Source organism: Callionymus lyra, chromosome 13 (genome assembly GCF_982586985.1).
Source record: "Callionymus lyra chromosome 13, fCalLyr1.hap1.1, whole genome shotgun sequence".
Lineage (NCBI taxonomy): Eukaryota > Metazoa > Chordata > Actinopteri > Syngnathiformes > Callionymidae > Callionymus > Callionymus lyra.
In genome coordinates, this window is record NC_141830.1 from 3,406,101 (window position 1) to 3,431,024 (window position 24,924).

At 39.0% G+C, this 24,924-nt stretch overlaps 1 protein-coding gene across 3 annotated transcripts in view; it reads left to right on the forward strand.

Moving 5' to 3' along the window:
* Positions 1–650: 650 nt before the first annotated feature.
* Positions 651–24,924, forward strand: part of wasf1 (WASP family member 1) — a 116,671-nt gene continuing 92,397 nt past the window's right edge. The window contains exon 1 of one of the 3 annotated variants that reach the window (XM_087805952.1): positions 651–896. The gene's annotated coding sequence lies outside the window, so the exon portion shown is untranslated. Of the gene's footprint in view, positions 897–1,451; positions 1,571–24,924 lie in introns of those variants that run through there. The other 2 variants (XM_087805954.1, XM_087805953.1) reach the window with 2 other exon arrangements.

Here is a 24,924-nt window from a genome sequence, read left to right on the forward strand (position 1 = left end):
AGTGTTCTGGACTCAACAATGGAGTGGTCCGTACCATTGTTGCCAATCAAATGGGGGCGTTTCTTTTAAACTACGACAAAAAACTAATACAAATAACACATTTCCGTGTTAATAACATGTAAATATTATATAGAATTGAGTTGAAAGATGACGTGTTGTTATGTGTAGAATTAAAATTATTAGTGAAAACTAATTCAATATGGAAAAATTAAACGAACAAAAAAAAGTACAAAATGTTGAGTAAAATTGGATATTCAACGTAAAAAAAACGCACATAAAGTAAACAGGCTCATCGTACACTTTGGCTCACATTTAATTGTTTACAGTAATTTATTTATTTTTTACAGCTAACATTCTACACTGCATTATGCATTTAAAAGCACAAACACTGCCAAAATAACGGTGCATGGAATCTGATATATTTTCAAATGTAAAGTCCAATTTTGATGCAGTATAAATTCAGTTTAATAAATATAATAACACTGACTAGTGTTCTGGACTCAACAATGGAGTGGTCCGTACCATTGTTGCCAATCAAATGGGGGCGTTTCTTTTAAACTACGACAAAATACTAATACAAATAACACATTTCCGTGTTAATAACATGTAAATATTATATAGAACTGAGTTGAAAGATGACGTGTTATTATTTTACCTGCGTAAATAAAGCGACATCCTGATAAAAACGTGTCTGTAGCAGCGGCGGCCCACTCTTGAGACCCCGCAGTGGTCCAGCCCTTCTCCGCCTCCTCCAGCAGGAGCGCTCGCCCGTCAGTCAGTCATGGATCCTGGCCTGAGCGTCACGCCGTTCCGTGCGGGAGTAAGAGCCGCTGCTCACTGAGAAATGGCGAGACATTAAACAAAAAAAAAAGGGGGACGTTCATCCACACTGCAAGGTGCGTCTTTCTCTCTTATTTCCCGCCCTTGAAACCCCCTCGCGTGTGCGTGTGTTTCGCTGCTGGAAAACAGACTTGAGCGCCGGCGAGTGTAACACAAGCCTTCACCGCCATCACTGGCTCCATCTCTGGCTCCATCTCTGGCTTCATCTCTCCACCAAAACGGTGTCAATTCCTAGCCCTTGGCTGTAGAAGAAGTGTGTGATCCGAAGGGAAGATGCTGCATTGCTAAGCTGCACATCTGTACGTCTGACAGTCATGATGGTCAGAACCCGGACAGCAAATATTGAAGCACTAGAAGAAAAAAAAAGAGGTTTTAACTCCAAATACTGACTAGAATTCCCCAGTGTGTGGTAAATATGCAACAGAGTTCCAGTCCAGCCTGGTTTTTTTTTCTCTCTCTCTCTCTCCTCCCAGCAGTGACATCCAGCCGTGATTTAATGTTCCCACCATGCATTGCCATGCTACAGTGAGGGTCTTGGTTTGCAGTCATGGGGGATGGTAGCTCCACTGGAAATCATGCTTTGTGAAATCCGAAACCATCTTTGTGCTACTTCATGTACGGCTTGACACGGCGGAGAAGGAATCCGTGTCTCCGGTAGGAAACATTGCATCTGGTGTCGGATGAAACGCTCGAAGAAGAAGAAGAAGAAGGAGTAGATCACGTGGACAAGGTAAGGGTCTCTTCGAGTCGTTTTCCCACGGTGCACCAGGATGCTTCTTCGCAAGTCCACGCGAATCCACAACTTCTGTGGAGCCGATGGTTCCGGCAGGAAGTGACCTGCGCGACCGTCTCGGCGTCAGACTTTCGACTGGTTAAGATTAACTGGAATTAAAGAGAAACGACTTGCAAATCTGTTCCTTTTTTAGAGACAAAAAAATGTTCATTTTAATGTAGCGGCTGAAGCTGGAGGAGCAGTTACTCAAGTATGAAGGTATTTGGATGTTTTTAGACGCTACATTAAAATGAACAAACACTTTTGTCTATGAAATGAACAGATTACTCTGAAGATAATCAACATTAGTCGACGTGAGTTTGAGTAGATATTTCGGGTGAGGTAGCCCTTAAAAGTGGTTGACGGTTATTGGTTATAATGATGATTATAATGCAGTTATTTAGACTATCCTCCGGTTGAAACAGTGGTAGTCTTCTGTACATTGAACTGCCATACTAGTTGCAGCTCAGTACCAGACGGCTATGAGATCAGAGATCACCTGAAATGAACAAAACGGTAGCATCTCAACCTTAAAAGTCTTCATAGAGACGTTGTTTTTTTTGGTTTGATGAAGACGTCGAGTTGACTATTGTTGTTGTGTTGCTGTGAGATGTAGTCACTTCTTTAGGTCTGTAAAGAGACGTGATGTTGCTCCTCATCCACTCCGAACACAAGCGTTTCGACTCGTTGTAGTTCTTGTCACTCGAGTCTTGAGTGACAAGAACTACAACTGCTCCGATTATAACGTTTCACGCAGGAATTATCCCGGTGATACCGGATGAATATTTATAAGAGATGCACGTGAAGCATGTTTAATTCAGGTTAGATCGTCATTATCTCACAGAACCTTCTTTTTTTTTCTCAGTTTGAATAGACTTAAAGATAAGAAGTGTTTAAGTAGGACATGAATATATGTAGCATTGATTCTCTTTGTATGGAAAAGAGATCAAATCAAGCAATGATTGAATCATCTTTTTTCACTTTAAATACTTGGTTTCAGTCTCACTGACGGTCTGTAGAAATGACTATGATTTATTGTAGTAAATTATCTTCCATTCATAATGTAAGCTTAATTATAGCTATTTTTTTTAATGACTATGATTTGCTGGTTTAAAGCCCATACATGCATAAAATGATCATGGATATGAAGAGCAAACGCATATAAACCTTCATGAATTAACTAGTTTGATCAAATACAATTATTTTGGGCTTTTGTGCTGCTGCGAACGAGGTGCGTGAAGAAATCAATTAAAAGTCAATGGTCAAAGGTCAGAAGGTCGTCTTGCTCCCTGGATTGTTTCGGTCATAAAACACTCTCCAGACCATTGGATTCATGGGAATATCTTAAATGAAAGCAATCGTCGCTGATGGTAAACGAAATACGTAGCATAGTGTGAACATTGATGACCATGTTGTGCAGCTGTTGACTCTGAGGGACTTCCACGTATCCGATGGCAGGGCTGGAGCTGTGGTCGCCACGGCGTTTGTACACAAAGCGTTTTGAATTTCAAATTTGCTCGTAGATGTATCCTGTGCCTCTCTTCCTGCTCTGACATTTACACAAACTGATCGAATTCCCGTCGGAAAAATGCCGGAGCGTAACGATATATATTTCTGCCTCTGCTGTTTCCATTCATTTTGACATGTGACCTTCAACGACCCCCGGACACTCGTTTCCTGATTTTTCTTACCTTTTCCATTGTCATCCAGACAAATGCTGTCACGCTTTTAAAACGTTCTTCCATTCGTCTGCGTCAAATTGTGATTCACTTGAAATGATAAACTACTGGTTGAAAGTAGGTTTGACACTTAAAAAGATAAGATATTCACCTCCATCAACGATGTCATCATCTCTTAGCAACTGATGTCGAAGAACGATTCAAGAAATGAGAGGATGAAGGAATAAACGATTACATTTCGCTGGTTCCCGATTAAAATCTTGACCTAAGAGTCATTTAAAGCAGCGTGAGCTCCTGTTTTTGCAATTTTTCACATGCCTAAAAAGGAAAAATCGGAATATAACTGTATTAATTCACCGGCTGCAGGTTTTTCTCGTTCACCTAAACTTCTCCTGTCAAACTTTACTTCTTGAAAAACCTGCTGGAAGCTCAACTGCGACTTTTTCTTTTACACTTCAAATATTCTTCAACAAGTATCCCCCCCCACCCCCCCTGTTCAAAAATACACAGATTGCAAATCTGAGTTTGTTGTCCCTTGGGCCTGAAAACCCCTTAAACCCAGAGACAAAAACAGGGGATGCTACAAACCCTTTTGCTTTTGGGCCTTCGGGTCACCTTGACCCTGAGGTAACACAAGGGTTGATTCCTTTATTGGGTTCGGATCCTCTGCCGCTGGTTCTGTTGATCCTGTAACGCTCAGTCTCGCGGGACTAGCATTGTTTTTCCCGCCAAACTAAGCGACATCAGAGAGGAGCCGCCGGCGCGTCTGTATCACCAAATCAATAATAAATCCACCTCCTTGTACACGGACACATAACACTTTATAAATGACGCTAACAACTTAGCTCGTTAGCATACGGTGAAGACGCACACATAACACTTTATAAATGACGCTAACAACTTAGCTCGTTAGCATACGGTGAAGACGCACACATAACACTTTATAAATGACGCTAACAACTTAGCTCGTTAGCATACGGTGAAGACGCACACATAACACTTTATAAATGACGCTAACAACTTAGCTCGTTAGCATACGGTGAAGACGCACACATAACACTTTATAAATGATGCTAACAACTTAGCTCGTTAGCATACGGTGAAGACGGACAGGTTTGTTTGGAAGTTCACGATCTTCTAAGAAAACAACTGAGACGAGATGAAAAGTTCTTACAATATGTTGCTTTAATAAAGGAGGTTGAAAGAGACGAGTGACTGGATGACTAGTGTTTGACTAGATCATAAGTTAGTATTACTTCACTGGATCACTAGTGTTTGACTAGATCATAAGTTAGTATTACTTCACTGGATCACTAGTGTTTGACTAGATCATACGTTAGTATTACTTCACTGGATCACTAGTGTTTGACTAGATCATAAGTTAGTATTACTTCACTGGATCACTAGTGTTTGACTAGATCAAAAGTTAGTATTACTTCACTGGATCACTAGTGTTTGACTAGATCATAAGTTAGTATTACTTCACTGGATCACTAGTGTTTGACTAGATCATAAGTTAGTATTACTTCACTGGATCACTAGTGTTTGACTAGATCATAAGTTAGTATTACTTCACTGGATCACTAGTGTTTGACTAGATCATAAGTAAGTATTACTTCACTGGATCACTAGTGTTTGACTAGATCATAAGTTAGTATTACTTCACTGGATCACTAGTGTTTGACTAGATCATAAGTTAGTATTACTTCACTGGATCACTAGTTTTTGACTAGATCATAAGTTAGTATTACTTCACTGGATCACTAGTGTTTGACTAGATCATAAGTTAGTATTACTTCACTGGATCACTAGTGTTTGACTAGATCAGAAGTTAGTATTACTTCACTGGATCACTAGTGTTTGACTAGATCACAAGTTAGTATTACTTCACTGGATCACTAGTGTTTGACTAGATCACAAGTTAGTATTACTTCACTGGATCACTAGTGTTTGACTAGATCATAAGTTAGTATTACTTCACTGGATCACTAGTGTTTGACTAGATCATAAGTTAGTATTACTTCACTGGATCACTAGTGTTTGACTAGATCATAAGTTAGTATTACTTCACTGGATCACTAGTGTTTGACTAGATCATAAGTTAGTATTACTTCACTGGATCACTAGTGTTTGACTAGATCATAAGTTAGTATTACTTCACTGGATCACTAGTGTTTGACTAGATCATAAGTTAGTATTACTTCACTGGATCACTAGTGTTTGACTAGATCATAAGTTAGTATTACTTCACTGGATCACTAGTTTTTGACTAGATCATAAGTTAGTATTACTTCACTGGATCACTAGTGTTTGACTAGATCATAAGTTAGTATTACTTCACTGGATCACTAGTTTTTGACTAGATCATAAGTTAGTATTACTTCACTGGATCACTAGTGTTTGACTAGATCATGAGTTAGTATTACTTCACTGGATCACTAGTGTTTGACTAGATCATAAGTTAGTATTACTTCACTGGATCACTAGTGTTTGACTAGATCATAAGTTAGTATTACTTCACTGGATCACTAGTGTTTGACTAGATCATAAGTTAGTATTACTTCACTGGATCACTAGTGTTTGACTAGATCATAAGTTAGTATAACTTCACTGGATCACTTGTGTTTGACTAGATCAGAAGTTAGTATTACTTCACTGGATCACTAGTGTTTAACTAGATCATAAGTTAGTATTACTTCACTGGATCACTAGTGTTTGACTAGATCATAATTTAGTATTACTTCACTGGATCACTAGTGTTTGACTAGATCATAAGTTAGTATTACTTCACTGGATCACTAGTTTTTGACTAGATCATAAGTTAGTATTACTTCACTGGATAACTAGTGTTTGACTAGATCATAAGTTAGTATTACTTCACTGGATCACTAGTTTTTGACTAGATCATAAGTTAGTATTACTTCACTGGATCACTAGTGTTTGACTAGATCATGAGTTAGTATTACTTCACTGGATCACTAGTGTTTGACTAGATCATAAGTTAGTATTACTTCACTGGATCACTAGTGTTTGACTAGATCATGAGTTAGTATTACTTCACTGGATCACTAGTGTTTGACTAGATCATAAGTTAGTATTACTTCACTGGATCACTAGTGTTTGACTAGATCATAAGTTAGTATTACTTCACTGGATCACTAGTGTTTGACTAGATCATAAGTTAGTATTACTTCACTGGATCACTAATGTTTGACTAGATCATAAGTTAGTATTACTTCACTGGATCACTAGTGTTTGACTAGATCATAAGTTAGTATTACTTCACTGGATCACTAGTGTTTGACTAGATCATAAGTTAGTATTACTTCACTGGATCACTAGTGTTTGACTAGATCATACGTTAGTATTACTTCACTGGATCACTAGTGTTTGACTAGATCATACGTTAGTATTACTTCACTGGATCACTAGTGTTTGACTAGATCACAAGTTAGTATTACTTCACTGGATCACTAGTGTTTGACTAGATCACAAGTTAGTATTACTTCACTGGATCACTAGTGTTTGACTAGATCATAAGTTAGTATTACTTCACTGGATCACTAGTGTTTGACTAGATCATAAGTTAGTATTACTTCACTGGATCACTAGTGTTTGACTTGATCATAAGTTAGTATTACTTCACTGGATCACTAGTGTTTGACTAGATCATAAGTTAGTATTACTTCACTGGGTCACTAGTGTTTGACTAGATCATAAGTTAGTATTACTTCACTGGATCACTAGTGTTTGACTAGATCATAAGTTGGTATTACTTCACTGGATCACTAGTGTTTGACTAGATCATAAGTTAGTATTACTTCACTGGATCACTAGTGTTTGACTAGATCATAAGTTAGTGTTACTTCACTGGATCACTAGTGTTTGACTAGATCATAAGTTAGTATTACTTCACTGGATCACTAGTGTTTGACTAGATCAGAAGTTAGTATTACTTCACTGGATCACTAGTGTTTGACTAGATCATAAGTTAGTATTACTTCACTGGATCACTAGTGTTTGACTAGATCATAAGTTAGTATTACTTCACTGGATCACTAGTGTTTGACTAGATCATAAGTTAGTATTACTTCACTGGATCACTAGTGTTTGACTAGATCACAAGTTAGTATTACTTCACTGGATCACTAGTGTTTGACTAGATCATAAGTTAGTATTACTTCACTGGATCACTAGTGTTTGACTAGATCATAAGTTAGTATTACTTCACTGGATCACTAGTGTTTGACTAGATCAGAAGTTAGTATTACTTCACTGGATCACTAGTGTTTGACTAGATCATAAGTTAGTATTACTTCACTGGATCACTAGTGTTTGACTAGATCATAAGTTAGTATTACTTCACTGGATCACTAGTGTTTGACTAGATCATAAGTTAGTATTACTTCACTGGATCACTAGTGTTTGACTAGATCATACGTTAGTATTACTTCACTGGATCACTAGTGTTTGACTAGATCATAAGTTAGTATTACTTCACTGGATCACTAGTGTTTGACTAGATCATAAGTTAGTATTACTTCACTGGATCACTAGTGTTTGACTAGATCATAAGTTAGTATTACTTCACTGGATCACTAGTGTTTGACTAGATCATAAGTTAGTATTACTTCACTGGATCACTAGTGTTTGACTAGATCATAAGTTAGTATTACTTCACTGGATCACTAGTGTTTGACTAGATCATAAGTTAGTATTACTTCACTGGATCACTAGTGTTTGACTAGATCATAAGTTAGTATTACTTCACTGGATCACTAGTGTTTGACTAGATCATGAGTTAGTATTACTTCACTGGATCACTAGTGTTTGACTAGATCATGAGTTAGTATTACTTCACTGGATCACTAGTGTTTGACTAGATCATAAGTTAGTATTACTTCACTGGATCACTAGTGTTTGACTAGATCATAAGTTAGTATTACTTCACTGGATCACTAGTGTTTGACTAGATCATAAGTTAGTATTACTTCACTGGATCACTAGTGTTTGACTAGATCATAAGTTAGTATTACTTCACTGGATCACTAGTGTTTGACTAGATCATAAGTTAGTATTACTTCACTGGATCACTAGTGTTTGACTAGATCATAAGTTAGTATTACTTCACTGGATCACTAGTGTTTGACTAGATCATAAGTTAGTATTACTTCACTGGATCACTAGTGTTTGACTAGATCATAAGTTAGTATTACTTCACTGGATCACTAGTGTTTGACTAGATCATAAGTTAGTATTACTTCACTGGATCACTAGTGTTTGACTAGATCATAAGTTAGTATTACTTCACTGGATCACTAGTGTTTGACTAGATCACAAGTTAGTATTACTTCACTGGATCACTAGTGTTTGACTAGATCATAAGTTAGTATTACTTCACTGGATCACTAGTGTTTGACTAGATCATAAGTTAGTATTACTTCACTGGATCACTAGTGTTTGACTAGATCATAAGTTAGTATTACTTCACTGGATCACTAGTGTTTGACTAGATCATAAGTTAGTATTACTTCACTGGATCACTAGTGTTTGACTAGATCATAAGTTAGTATTACTTCACTGGATCACTAGTGTTTGACTAGATCATAAGTTAGTATTACTTCACTGGATCACTAGTGTTTGACTTGATCATAAGTTAGTATTACTTCACTGGATCACTAGTGTTTGACTAGATCATAAGTTAGTATTACTTCACTGGATCACTAGTGTTTGACTAGATCATAAGTTAGTATTACTTCACTGGATCACTAGTGTTTGACTAGATCATGAGTTAGTATTACTTCACTGGATCACTAGTGTTTGACTAGATCATGAGTTAGTATTACTTCACTGGATCACTAGTGTTTGACTAGATCATAAGTTAGTATTACTTCACTGGATCACTAGTGTTTGACTAGATCATGAGTTAGTATTACTTCACTGGATCACTAGTGTTTGACTAGATCATAAGTTAGTATTACTTCACTGGATCACTAGTGTTTGACTAGATCACAAGTTAGTATTACTTCACTGGATCACTAGTGTTTGACTAGATCATAAGTTAGTATTACTTCACTGGATCACTAGTGTTTGACTAGATCATAAGTTAGTATTACTTCACTGGATCACTAGTGTTTGACTAGATCATAAGTTAGTATTACTTCACTGGATCACTAGTGTTTGACTAGATCATAAGTTAGTATTACTTCACTGGATCACTAGTGTTTGACTAGATCATAAGTTAGTATTACTTCACTGGATCACTAGTGTTTGACTAGATCATAAGTTAGTATTACTTCACTGGATCACTAGTGTTTGACTAGATCATAAGCTAGTATTACTTCACTGGATCACTAGTGTTTGACTAGATCATAAGTTAGTATTACTTCACTGGATCACTAGTGTTTGACTAGATCACAAGTTAGTATTACTTCACTGGATCAGAATAGACACTGTTGTGCTTGTGAACTCGCTGACATTCTACTACTGCGCTCATGTTCGGTTTCTCCGGATCAAAAGGCTCCGGCCCACGTTTCCGCGGACCCTCTTTATTTGTGGGCTCTGATCCTCCGCCAGCCGCCGGCTCTGTGAGCGAGAACAGCATCTCCAGTTCTCTGATGACTCCGAGGACAGAACCAGGGAGAGTGTGATGAAGGGAACATGAAGGTGAACAGTAGGCGTGGACACGTGATGAAGGTGGGTGAGGTATTCTGGGATGGAGCGAGAGCTGAGATGCTTCTGAAACCGTGGTGTTTGCTACGACTTTTTCTATGTCTCAGCTGTTGAGATGCTCCACAGGCTCCACACACAGGAGCTATTGTTGTTCCTCGCTGACCCTCTATAATCCAAGTCCTGTCCCGGGTCTCAACTGCACTCGCAGCCCGGCTGGACTGACTGGAGCTCCTTGTATCTGTTGGATCCTCATCTGAATATCTATGTTTCCAGCAACTAACAATGTTACAGTAGTGACAGAAAGATACACAGTGGACTGTTTATCTTCCCTCACACTGACTGTACTACACTTTCATGAACATGTCTCCGATGAAGTATTTTTTAGCCTTTTCGCTGTATTATTTCTTCCTTCTGGTTAGTTCTGCACGACAGTGGAAATATGTGCGATATTTGATATTGGTGTCTTGAATTGAGACATCCATATTAATGCGATATTTTATATATATCACCCTAAAAAAAAGAAAATTGCGTACTGAGCGAGTACTGTAGGGTAGGTTAGGTAGAACTGGATTGAAATATTTTTTTTTTTCCAATTAGTCATAGCAATACAGCAATTATTCATACAAAAATAAATACAAATTAAATAAGCAAAGAACAAAGAGAAATGAAGAGAAAGAACAAGATAATACAATCTAAGTCTAAAGATAAAGAATATGGATCAAGGAAAAACAACAAAGACAAAGGATACAAAGACTAACATAGAATATAAAATCATGATACTTTTACTAACACTAGGTCCGGAGGTTTATAGAAGGAAAACAATGATATTTCCCTTTCGTTTATTTCCGCGCTTTGGTGCCGACATGATGGTAGAAAAATATCACTTATAAGTAAGTAAGTAAGTCATTTTTATTTGTATAGCGCTTTTCCAGACCAGGGTCACAAAGCGCTTAAACAATCAAAACAATATTCAATAAAGTATAACGCTCGGTCTCGCTGGGCTTGCATTGTTTTTCCCGCCAAACTGAGCGACATCAGAGAGGAGCCGCCGGCGCGTCGTGATTTCACCAAATCAATAATAAATCCACCTCCTTTTACATGCACACATAACACTTTATAAATGACGCTAACAACTTAGCTCGTTAGCATACGGTGAAGACGCACACATAACACTTTATAAATGACGCTAACAACTTAGCTCGTTAGCATACGGTGAAGACGCACACATAACACTTTATAAATGATGCTAACAACTTAGCTCGTTAGCATACGGTGAAGACGCACACATAACACTTTATAAATGACGCTAACAACTTAGCTCGTTAGCATACGGTGCAGACGCACACATAACACTTTATAAATGACGCTAACAACTTAGCTCGTTAGCATACGGTGCAGACGCACACATAACACTTTATAAATGACGCTAACAACTTAGCTCGTTAGCATACGGTGAAGACACACACATAACACTTTATAAATGACGCTAACAACTTAGCTCGTTAGCATACGGTGAAGACGCACACATAACACTTTATAAATGATGCTAACAACTTAGCTCGTTAGCATACGGTGAAGACGCACACATAACACTTTATAAATGACGCTAACAACTTAGCTCGTTAGCATACGGTGCAGACGCACACATAACACTTTATAAATGACGCTAACAACTTAGCTTGTTAGCATACGGTGAAGACGCACACATAACACTTTATAAATTATGCTAACAACTTAGCTCGTTAGCATACGGTGAAGACGGACAGGTTTGTTTGGAAGTTCACGATCTTATAAGAAAACAACTGAGACGAGATGAAAAGTTCTTACAATTTGTTGCTTTAACAAAGGAGGTTGAAAGAGACGAGTGACTGGATCACTAGTGTTTGACTAGATCATAAGTTAGTATTACTTCACTGGATCACTAGTGTTTGACTAGATCATAAGTTAGTATTACTTCACTGGATCACTAATGTTTGACTTGATCATAAGTTAGTATTACTTCACTGGATCACTAGTGTTTGACTAGATCACAAGTTAGTATTACTTCACTGGATCACTAGTGTTTGACTAGATCATAAGTTAGTATTACTTCACTGGATCACTAGTGTTTGACTAGATCATAAGTTAGTATTACTTCACTGGATCACTAGTGTTTGACTAGATCATAAGTTAGTATTACTTCACTGGATCACTAGTGTTTGACTAGATCATAAGTTAGTATTACTTCACTGGATCACTAGTGTTTGACTAGATCATAAGTTAGTATTACTTCACTGGATCACTAGTGTTTGACTAGATCATAAGTTTGTATTACTTCACTGGATCACTAGTGTTTGACTAGATCATAAGTTAGTATTACTTCACTGGATCACTAGTGTTTGACTAGATCATAAGTTAGTATTACTTCACTGGATCACTAGTGTTTGACTAGATCATAAGTTAGTATTACTTCACTGGATCACTAGTGTTTGACTAGATCACAAGTTAGTATTACTTCACTGGATCACTAGTGTTTGACTAGATCATAAGTTAGTATTACTTCACTGGATCACTAGTGTTTGACTAGATCACAAGTTAGTATTACTTCACTGGATCACTAGTCTTTGACTAGATCATACGTTAGTATTACTTCACTGGATCACTAGTGTTTGACTAGATCACAAGTTAGTATTACTTCACTGGATCACTAGTGTTTGACTAGATCATAAGTTAGTATTACTTCACTGGATCACTAGTGTTTGACTAGATCACAAGTTAGTATTACTTCACTGGATCACTAGTGTTTGACTAGATCATAAGTTAGTATTACTTCACTGGATCACTAGTGTTTGACTAGATCATAAGCTAGTATTACTTCACTGGATCACTAGTGTTTGACTAGATCATAAGTTAGTATTACTTCACTGGATCACTAGTGTTTGACTAGATCATACGTTAGTATTACTTCACTGGATCACTAATGTTTGACTAGATCATAAGTTAGTATTACTTCACTGGATCACTAGTGTTTGACTAGATCATAAGTTAGTATTACTTCACTGGATCACTAGTGTTTGACTAGATCATAAGTTAGTATTACTTCACTGGATCACTAGTGTTTGACTAGATCATAAGTTAGTATTACTTCACTGGATCACTAGTGTTTGACTAGATCATAAGTTAGTATTACTTCAGTGGATCACTAGTGTTTGACTAGATCATAAGTTAGTATTACTTCACTGGATCACTAGTGTTTGACTAGATCATAAGTTAGTATTACTTCACTGGATCACTAGTGTTTGACTAGATCATAAGTTAGTATTACTTCACTGGATCACTAGTGTTTGACTAGATCATGAGTTAGTATTACTTCACTGGATCACTAGTGTTTGACTAGTTCATGAGTTAGTATTACTTCACTGGATCACTAGTGTTTGACTAGATCATAAGTTAGTATTACTTCACTGGATCACTAGTGTTTGACTAGATCATGAGTTAGTATTACTTCACTGGATCACTAGTGTTTGACTAGATCATAAGTTAGTATTACTTCACTGGATCACTAGTCTTTGACTAGATCATAAGTTAGTATTACTTCACTGGATCACTAGTCTTTGACTAGATCATAAGTTAGTATTACTTCACTGGATCACTAGTGTTTGACTAGATCATAGGTTAGTATTACTTCACTGGATCACTAGTCTTTGACTAGATCATAAGTTAGTATTACTTCACTGGATCACTAGTGTTTGACTAGATCATAAGTTAGTATTACTTCACTGGATCACTAGTGTTTGACTAGATCATAAGTTAGTATTACTTCACTGGATCACTAGTGTTTGACTAGATCATAAGTTAGTATTACTTCACTGGATCACTAGTGTTTGACTAGATCATGAGTTAGTATTACTTCACTGGATCACTAGTGTTTGACTAGATCATAAGTTAGTATTACTTCACTGGATCACTAGTCTTTGACTAGATCATAAGTTAGTATTACTTCACTGGATCACTAGTCTTTGACTAGATCATAAGTTAGTATTACTTCACTGGATCACTAGTGTTTGACTAGATCATAGGTTAGTATTACTTCACTGGATCACTAGTCTTTGACTAGATCATAAGTTAGTATTACTTCACTGGATCACTAGTGTTTGACTAGATCATAAGTTAGTATTACTTCACTGGATCACTAGTGTTTGACTAGATCATAAGTTAGTATTACTTCACTGGATCACTAGTGTTTGACTAGATCATAAGTTAGTATTACTTCACTGGATCACTAGTGTTTGACTAGATCATAAGTTAGTATTACTTCACTGGATCACTAGTGTTTGACTAGATCATAAGTTAGTATTACTTCTGTCGCCATAGCAACCGAGCCTAGCAAGCTGCGCCGCACAGTTCACAGACGGACGGAGACGTAAACAACAACGAGACATAGAAGTACAAATTGACAACTTTACAGAACGTGTGAGTTATTATCATTTACTCGCTATTGACATTTTCACGGCGTGATGGAGAATTCAATCATCGAACCGTCACCTTCGACCGGTGCAGAGTTTAAATAAACAATCAGGTTTAAAATGTTGAGATAAGATCCGACTTCTCTTCACACGTCCTCCTAGTGTCGGTAGCAGATGAACGAAGAGAGGATTCTGCTGTTAAAGCAGCTGTTAAAGGTTCGTTTAAGAATCCAAATGTGGTCGAGGCTCGACTGTACGTAAGAATGTAAAAAAAAAAGGCCATGATTTGCTCACGTTTGAGGTCAGATGGACGGAAACGGTTTCCTCTCATTTGAACCCTATGGTTGGTTAAAGGTTGGAGGACATCGAGCCTTGAGGGAAACAATCGGCTTATTGCTTGGTTGAAGAATAGAATGGAATTAAACTGTATAACCTGACAAAATCACAACAAAAGATTACGAGACAACTGTCAAGATAACAGGTGAACCCTTATGATTCGAGTACGTTGATGTTCAAACTGATTTCTACTCATTTAATGCGGTATTTAATGACAACAATGGGCTCTCTGGTCTGAAAAAAGTTACATTTACAAGATACATTCAGAGCTATTCATGGTCAGGCTCCTCCTTCCATCACTGATCTGATCCAGCCTTACACCCCAGCTCGGGCTCTGAGGTCTGTGGATCAGAATCTACTTATGGTTCCTCGCACACGGTTCAGGACCAGAGGAGAGAAATCTTTTCAGGCTGTTGCTCCTAAGCTTTGGAACGATCTTCTCTCTCTTTGCGCTTGATGATCTACTGACTCCTTCAAGAAACATCTGTGTTTGATGATCTACTGACTCCTTCAAGAAACATCTGTGTTTGATGATCTACTGACTCCTTCAAGAAACATCTGTGTTTGATGATCTACTGACTCCTTCAAGAAACATTTGTGTTTGATGATCTACTGACTCCTTCAAGAAACATCTGTGTTTGATGATCTACTGACTCCTTCAAGAAACATCTGTGTTTGATGATCTACTGATCCTTCAAGAATCATCTGTGTTTGATGATCTACTGACTCCTTCAAGAAACATCTGTGTTTGATGATCTACTGACTCCTTCAAGAAACATCTGTGTTTGATGATCTACTGACTCCTTCAAGAAACATCTGTGTTTGATGATCTACTGACTCCTTCAAGAAACATCTGTGTTTGATGATCTACTGACTCCTTCAAGAAACATCTGTGTTTGATGATCTACTGACTCCTTCAAGAAACATCTGTGTTTGATGATCTACTGACTCCTTCAAGAAACATTTGTGTTTGATGATCTACTGACTCCTTCAAGAAACATCTGTGTTTGATGATCTACTGACTCCTTCAAGAAACATCTGTGTTTGATGATCTACTGATCCTTCAAGAATCATCTGTGTTTGATGATCTACTGACTCCTTCAAGAAACATCTGTGTTTGATGATCTACTGACTCCTTCAAGAAACATCTGTGTTTGATGATCTACTGACTCCTTCAAGAAACATCTGTGTTTGATGATCTACTGACTCCTTCAAGAAACATCTGTGTTTGATGATCTACTGACTCCTTCAAGAAACATCTGTGTTTGATGATCTACTGACTCCTTCAAGAAACATCTGTGTTTGATGATCTACTGACTCCTTCAAGAAACATCTGTGTTTGATGATCTACTGACTCCTTCAAGAAACATTTGTGTTTGATGATCTACTGACTCCTTCAAGAAACATCTGTGTTTGATGATCTACTGACTCCTTCAAGAAACATCTGTGTTTGATGATCTACTGATCCTTCAAGAATCATCTGTGTTTGATGATCTACTGACTCCTTCAAGAAACATCTGTGTTTGATGATCTACTGACTCCTTCAAGAAACATCTGTGTTTGATGATCTACTGACTCCTTCAAGAAACATCTGTGTTTGATGATCTACTGACTCCTTCAAGAAACATCTGTGTTTGATGATCTACTGACTCCTTCAAGAAACATCTGTGTTTGATGATCTACTGACTCCTTCAAGAAACATTTGTGTTTGATGATCTACTGACTCCTTCAAGAAACATCTGTGTTTGATGATCTACTGACTCCTTCAAGAAACATCTGTGTTTGATGATCTACTGATCCTTCAAGAATCATCTGTGTTTGATGATCTACTGACTCCTTCAAGAAACATCTGTGTTTGATGATCTACTGACTCCTTCAAGAAACATCTGTGTTTGATGATCTACTGACTCCTTCAAGAAACATCTGTGTTTGATGATCTACTGACTCCTTCAAGAAACATCTGTGTTTGATGATCTACTGACTCCTTCAAGAAACATCTGTGTTTGATGATCTACTGACTCCTTCAAGAAACATCTGTGTTTGATGATCTACTGACTCCTTCAAGAAACATGTGTGTTTGATGATCTACTGACTCCTTCAAGAAACATCTGTGTTTGATGATCTACTGACTCCTTCAAGAAACATCTGTGTTTGATGATCTACTGACTCCTTCAAGAAACATCTGTGTTTGATGATCTACTGACTCCTTCAAGAAACATCTGTGTTTGATGATCTACTGACACCTTCAAGAAACATCTGTGTTTGATGATCTACTGACTCCTTCAAGAAACATCTGTGTTTGATGATCTACTGACTCCTTCAAGAACCATCTGTGTTTGATGATATACTGACTCCTTCAAGAAACATCTGTGTTTGATGATCTACTGACTCCTTCAAGAACCATCTGTGTTTGATGATATACTGACTCCTTTAAGAAACATCTGTGTTTGATGATCTACTGACGCCTTCAAGAAACATCTGTGTTTGATGATCTACTGACTCCTTCAAGAAACATCTGTGTTTGATGATCTACTGACTCCTTCAAGAAACATCTCTGTGTTTGATGATCTACTGACTCCTTCAAGAAACATCTGTGTTTGATGATCTACTGACTCCTTCAAGAAACATCTGTGTTTGATGATCTACTGACTCCTTCAAGAAACATCTGTGTTTGATGATCTACTGACTCCTTCAAGAACCATCTGTGTTTGATGATATACTGACTCCTTTAAGAAACATCTGTGTTTGATGATCTACTGACGCCTTCAAGAAACATCTGTGTTTGATGATCTACTGACTCCTTCAAGAAACATCTGTGTTTGATGATCTACTGACTCCTTCAAGAAACATCTCTGTGTTTGATGATCTACTGACTCCTTCAAGAAACATCTGTGTTTGATGATCTACTGACTCCTTCAAGAAACATCTGTGTTTGATGATCTACTGACTCCTTCAAGAAACATCTCTGTGTTTGATGATCTACTGACTCCTTCAAGAAACATCTGTGTTTGATGATCTACTGACTCCTTCAAGAAACATCTGTGTTTGACGATCTACTGACTCCTTCAAGAAACATCTGTGTTTGATGATCTACTGACTCCTTCAAGAAACATCTGTGTTTGATGATCTACTGACTCCTTTAAGAAACATCTTAAGACGTTTCTATTTGTTCAGGCTTTTCCTTGAATTTCTGGAACTCCTGTGTTGTTCTCAGTATTATCTTGATCTTTAAAGTATGTACTTTTTTGAGTATTGTTTTGATTGTCTAAGCGCTTTGTGACCCTGGTCTCGAAAAGCGCTATATAAATAAATATTACTTACTTACTTACTTACTTACATTTAAAAGTGATCAAAGCGACACAAATAATTGTCAATGTCTTATAATATTAATGTCAAATTTCATAACTGTATTAAGTATTATAAACGCCGGTGTCTGAAGTGTTTTCCTTCTTTAGTTTCCAAACTTCAGAGACACTTTTATAGTTTAAAGCATTGATATTTACTCCACACTTTTCCGCTTCAAATCCAAAGTGTTTCCAAATAAGTCTCCGACTGACGGTTTAATGAATAACCACTTAAGTCATGAAGACTTTAGAGGTTCTTCTGAGGTGTTCACGAAGCACAGGCGTATATATATATATATATGTACTGTATATATATACTGCTCCCATCGGTTTCAACAAGAACATGTGTACTCGATACTTCAGGTACCAAAAAAAAGCGGGTATTTTTGTGACAACCGTAATTCCTAGTAGAGTAGTATTGATAATCAAAACAAACTCCTTGAATCTTCAATCCAAGAAACTGTCAATCATGCTTCAGTTTCCGAAAAGTCAAGCCAGTTTTCTGTTGCCTCGTCCGATGGTTAAAATCTGTTTTGTTGTTGGTTTTTATACGATCCTCGCGCCTCCAGATTAGAATCGTTCAAATTGACTGGATTTCCTTCCAAAGCACCGTAATCTGCTGGTTCTGTCGCTCTGGCGCCACTGATGCTCAGTCGATGGTCGGTTGGTTTTCCCTGGTTGTCACGGTGATTTATATTGACTGATGGAAGTCGGGGGGGGAGACGAGGAGCGAGGCACCATTTCCCCCGTTCGCCGCTGGAATCCCTCTTGTCAGGACTCCGACTGCAATATTCAATTACAGTCGCCCTGCATTTTCATTAGGATTTACATAAGCCGCCTTTCTTCGGCGCCGCACCTGTCGGTGCAGGAAGGAAGGAGTCGGCGAAGGAAGGAGGACGGATGATGCACTTCCATCATAAGAAGAAGAAGAAGAATAGTTGCACAATGTCTGCAATTTACTGATAACAATACGTGTGGAAAAACAAACGTCTCCACATACTTTGTGTAAAAGAAAAGTAAACTGACTCAGGGGTCACGTTGTTTCCTTCAACTGAGAAAAATCAGTCACAACACGATCTGGATCCATGTGTTTGTGTCGTTTACACTATTGTAACAGTTTATTTTGTGACTAAACCAGAAGGATGTGTCTCGCCTGCAGTTCATACTAAACTCTGCAGCCAGAATTCTGACCTGCTCTAGTAGAAGAACTCACATTTCTCCTTCAAACTCTTCACGGGCTGCTCTAGTAGAAGAACTCACATTTCTCCTTCAAACTCTTCACTGGCTGCTCTAGTAGAAGAACTCACATTTCTCCTTCAAACTCTTCACTGGCTGCTCTAGTAGAAGAACTCACATTTCTCCTTCAAACTCTTCACTGGCTGCTCTAGTAGAAGAACTCACATTTCTCCTTCAAACTCTTCACTGGCTGCTCTAGTAGAAGAACTCACATTTCTCCTTCAAACTCTTCACTGGCTGCTCTAGTAGAAGAACTCACATTTCTCCTTCAAGCTCTTCACTGGCTGCTCTAGTAGAAGAACTCACATTTCTCCTTCAAACTCTTCACTGGCCGCTCTAGTAGAAGAACTCACATTTCTCCTTCAAACTCTTCACTGGCCGCTCTAGTAGAAGAACTCACATTTCTCCTTCAAAGTCTTCACTGGCCGCTCTAGTAGAAGAACTCACATTTCTCCTTCAAACTCTTCACTGGCCGCTCTAGTAGAAGAACTCACATTTCTCCTTCAAACTCTTCACTGGCTGCCAGTTTCTTTCAGGATCATTTTCTGGTTCTTACTTTCAGATCTATTCATGGTCAGACCTTCCATCAGTGATCTGATCCAGACTTACACCCCAGCTCGGGCTCTGAGGTCTGTGGATCAGAATCTACTGATGGTTCCTGAACTTCAGGACCAGAGGAGAGAGATCCTTCAAGGCTGTTGCTCCTAAGCTTTGGAACCATCTCTGTGTTTGATGATCTACTGACTCCTTCAAGAAACATCTGTGTTTGATGATCTACTGACTCCTTCAAGAAACATCTGTGTTTGATGATCTACTGACTCCTTCAAGAAACATCTGTGTTTGATGATCTACTGACTCCTTCAAGAAACATCTGTGTTTGATGATCTACTGACTCCTTCAAGAAACATCTTGTGTTTGATGATCTACTGACTCCTTCAAGAAACATCTTGTGTTTGATGATCTACTGACTCCTTCAAGAAACATCTGTGTTTGATGATCTACTGACTCCTCCAAGAAACATCTGTGTTTGATGATCTACTGACTCCTTCAAGAAACATCTGTGTTTGATGATCTACTGACTCCTTCAAGAAACATCTCTGTGTTTGATGATCTACTGACTCCTTCAAGAAACATCTGTGTTTGATGATCTACTGACTCCTTCAAGAAACATCTGTGTTTGATGATCTACTGACTCCTTCGAGAAACATCTGTGTTTGATGATCTACTGACTCCTTCAAGAAACATCTGTGTTTGATGATCTACTGACTCCTTCAAGAAACATCTGTGTTTGATGATCTACTGACTCCTTCGAGAAACATCTGTGTTTGATGATCTACTGACTCCTTCAAGAAACATCTGTGTTTGATGATCTACTGACTCCTTCAAGAAACATCTGTGTTTGATGATCTACTGACTCCTTCAAGAAACATCTGTGTTTGATGATCTACTGACTCCTTCAAGAAACATCTGTGTTTGATGATCTACTGACTCCTTCAAGAAACATCTGTGTTTGATGATCTACTGACTCCTTTAAGAAACATCTGTGTTTGATGATCTACTGACTCCTTTAAGAAACATCTGTGTTTGATGATCTACTGACTCCTTCAAGAAACATCTGTGTTTGATGATCTACTGACTCCTTCAAGAAACATCTGTGTTTGATGATCTACTGACTCCTTCAAGAAACATCTGTGTTTGATGATCTACTGACTCCTTCAAGAAACATCTGTGTTCTCCTTGATTCTCTGAGACTCTTGTGTTCGTCTCTGTGTTATCTTGACCTTTTAAGTATTTATTTTAACTGTGTATTGTTTTAGATTGTTAAAGTACTTACTTACTTACATGGTAGTTGTATTTCACTGCATCCCTCGGTAACCATCAACACAACCACATGCTAGCCCCTTTAGCAAGTACACAAACAATTCAGCTACACAGTGAATATGCAAGTTTACCGTCTAACCTGCGACAAAAATAAATTGAAAGAAATGGAAGATTATGTCGGTAACTTGATTCACACCAGTCAACATCGACTCTTGTCGCAGCAGACGAACAATTACATTTTATTGAACGACATATGGATCGTTTTAGTCGAAGGACACACAAACAAGGTTTGCATGGATCCAACATCGTGTCGCTTTAAACTCTTAAATCACTTTAAAGAGTTGGACTCCACTCGAATCACGGTAACAAAGCCTGCTCAGAAGGCGGCGCAAATATTTGAGTGGTGTGAAAGTAATTGCTCGGCATCATGGGACTTTTCACAGCGGGGCTTCCAGCGCACACACATCTGCTCCCTTCAATTAGGAGCCAATATTTGACTTTTGATTTACAGCTCGCTGCGAGGATCAGGCCGGAGGTCTCGGATCAGCAAAGCTTGCTCTCTTTAAATTGGCTGAAGTTCAGGGAAAAGTCTTTAAAATCAAAGTCGGGTCACAGCTGGTCACTCGTTCGTGAATCTTTGAAACACTGGTAGCAACTCACCTTGTGCTCATGTTGGATTTGTGTTCGCTAGCAGGCTAACTACACTGAGTGACGACCTGTGGTTGCTCTCTTTGGTTTGAATAAATTCAACTGAAGCCAAACCATGTCATCGGCTCTTAAAGCAACTGGAACCGTCTGTATTTATCTATCCTCTCGTCCTCAGTCATCATCACAGGATGTCATTCTTCCTTTTTCTGTGCAGGACAAAATAAGTGCTGCTATCTAGTGGCTGGAAGTTTAATTACAACACCAAAATGAAAAACACTGTCAATAATGGTTAATTCATTTTTCTTTTATTATTTTATTTTAAACACACTTTATTTTATGATGATGAAGACGATGGATGGTTGGATTCATAGTGAGGAGAGACGAGTAGAACCAAGAAGGTTGGAGATGTAGGTACCAGGAGAAGAAGATGATGGATGGTTGGATTCATAGTGAGGAGAGACATGTAGAACCAAGAAGGTTGGAGATGTAGATACCAGGAAAAGGAGAATAAGACGATGGATGGTTGGATTCATAGTGAGGAGAGACGAGTAGAACCAAGAAGGTTGGAGATGTAGATACCAGGAAAAGGAGAGGAAGACGATGGATGGTTGGATTCAGGAGAGACGAGTAGAACCAAGAAGGTTGGAGATGTAGATACCAGGAAAAGGAGAGGAAGACGATGGATGGTTGGATTCAGGAGAGACGAGTAGAACCAAGAAGGTTGGAGATGTAGGTACCAGGAGAAGAAGGAGAGGAAGATGATGGATGGTTGGATTCATAGTGAGGAGAGACGTGTAGAACCAAGAAGGTTGGAGATGTAGGTACCAGGAGAAGAAGGAGAGGAAGACGATGGATGGTTGGATTCATAGTGAGGAGAGACGAGTAGAACCAAGAAGGATGGAGATGTAGGTACCAGGAGAAGAAGAAGAGGAAGATGATGGATGGTTGGATTCATAGTGAGTAGAGACGTGTAGAACCAAGAAGGTTGGAGATGTAGATACCAGGAGAAGAAGGAGAGGAAGACGATGGATGGTTGGATTCAAAGTGAGGAGAGAAGAGTAGAACCAAGAAGGATGGAGATGTAGGTACCAGGAGAAGAAGGAGAGGAAGATGATGGATGGTTGGATTCATAGTGAGGAGAGACGTGTAGAACCAAGAAGGTTGGAGATGTAGATACCAGGAGAAGAAGGAGGAGAGGAAGACGATGGATGGTTGGATTCATAGTGAGGAGAGACGAGTAGAACCAAGAAGGTTGGAGATGTAGGTACCAGGAGAAGAAGGAGAGGAAGACGATGGATGGTTGGAATCATAGTGAGGAGAGACGAGTAGAACCAAGAAGGTTGGAGATGTAGGTACCAGGAAAAGGAGAGGAAGATGATGGATGTTTGGATTCATAGTGAGGAGAGACGTGTAGAACCAAGAAGGTTGGAGATGTAGATACCAGGAAAAGGAGAGGAAGACGATGGATGGTTGGATTCAGGAGAGACGAGTAGAACCAAGAAGGTTGGAGATGTAGATACCAGGAAAAGGAGAGGAAGACAATGGATGGTTGGATTCAGGAGAGACGAGTAGAACCAAGAAGGTTGGAGATGTAGGTACCAGGAGAAGAAGGAGAGGAAGATGATGGATGGTTGGATTCATAGTGAGGAGAGACGTGTAGAACCAAGAAGGTTGGAGATGTAGGTACCAGGAGAAGAAGGAGAGGAAGACGATGGATGGTTGGATTCATAGTGAGGAGAGACGAGTAGAACCAAGAAGGTTGGATATGTAGGTACCAGGAGAAGAAGGAGAGGAAGACGATGGATGGTTGGAGTCATAGTGAGGAGAGACGAGTAGAACCAAGAAGGTTGGAGATGTAGGTACCAGGAGAAGAAGGAGAGGAAGACGATGGATGGTTGGATTCATAGTGAGGAGAGACGAGTAGAACCAAGAAGGTTGGAGATGTAGGTACCAGGAGAAGAAGGAGAGGAAGACGATGGATGGTTGGATTCATAGTGAGGAGAGACGAGTAGAACCAAGAAGGTTGGAGATGTAGGTACCAGGAGAAGAAGGAGAGGAAGACGATGGATGGTTGGAATCATAGTGAGGAGAGACGAGTAGAACCAAGAAGGTTGGAGATGTAGGTACCAGGAGAAGAAGGAGAGGAAGATGATGGATGGTTGGATTCATAGTGAGGAGAGACGAGTAGAACCAAGAAAGTTGGAGATGTAGGTACCAGGAGAAGAAGGAGAGGAAGACGATGGATGGTTGGATTCATAGTGAGGAGAGACGTGTAGAACCAAGAAGGTTGGAGATGTAGGTACCAGGAGAAGAAGGAGAGGAAGACGATGGATGGTTGGATTCATAGTGAGGAGAGACGAGTAGAACCAAGAAGGTTGGAGATGTAGGTACCAGGAGAAGAAGGAGAGGAAGACGATGGATGGTTGGATTCATAGTGAGGAGAGACGAGTAGAACCAAGAAGGTTGGAGATGTAGGTACCAGGAGAAGAAGGACAGGAAGACGATGGATGGTTGGATTCATAGTGAGGAGAGACGAGTAGAACCAAGAAGGATGGAGATGTAGGTACCAGGAGAAGAAGGAGAGGAAGATGATGGATGGTTGGATTCATAGTGAGGAGAGACGTGTAGAACCAAGAAGGTTGGAGATGTAGGTACCAGGAGAAGAAGGAGAGGAAGACGATGGATGGTTGGATTCATAGTGAGGAGAGACGAGTAGAACCAAGAAGGTTGGAGATGTAGGTACCAGGAGAAGAAGGAGAATAAGACGATGGATGGTTGGATTCATAGTGAGGAGAGACGTGTAGAACCAAGAAGGTTGGAGATGTAGGTACCAGGAGAAGAAGGAGAGGAAGATGATGGATGGTTGGATTCATAGTGAGGAGAGACGAGTAGAACCAAGAAGGTTGGAGATGTAGGTACCAGGAGAAGAAGGAGAGGAAGACGATGGATGGTTAGATTCATAGTGAGGAGAGACGAGTAGAACCAAGAAGGTTGGAGATGTAGATACCAGGAAAAGGAGAGGAAGACGATGGATGGTTGGATTCAGGAGAGACGAGTAGAACCAAGAAGGTTGGAGATGTAGATACCAGGAGAAGAAGGAGAGGAAGACGATGGATGGTTGGATTCATAGT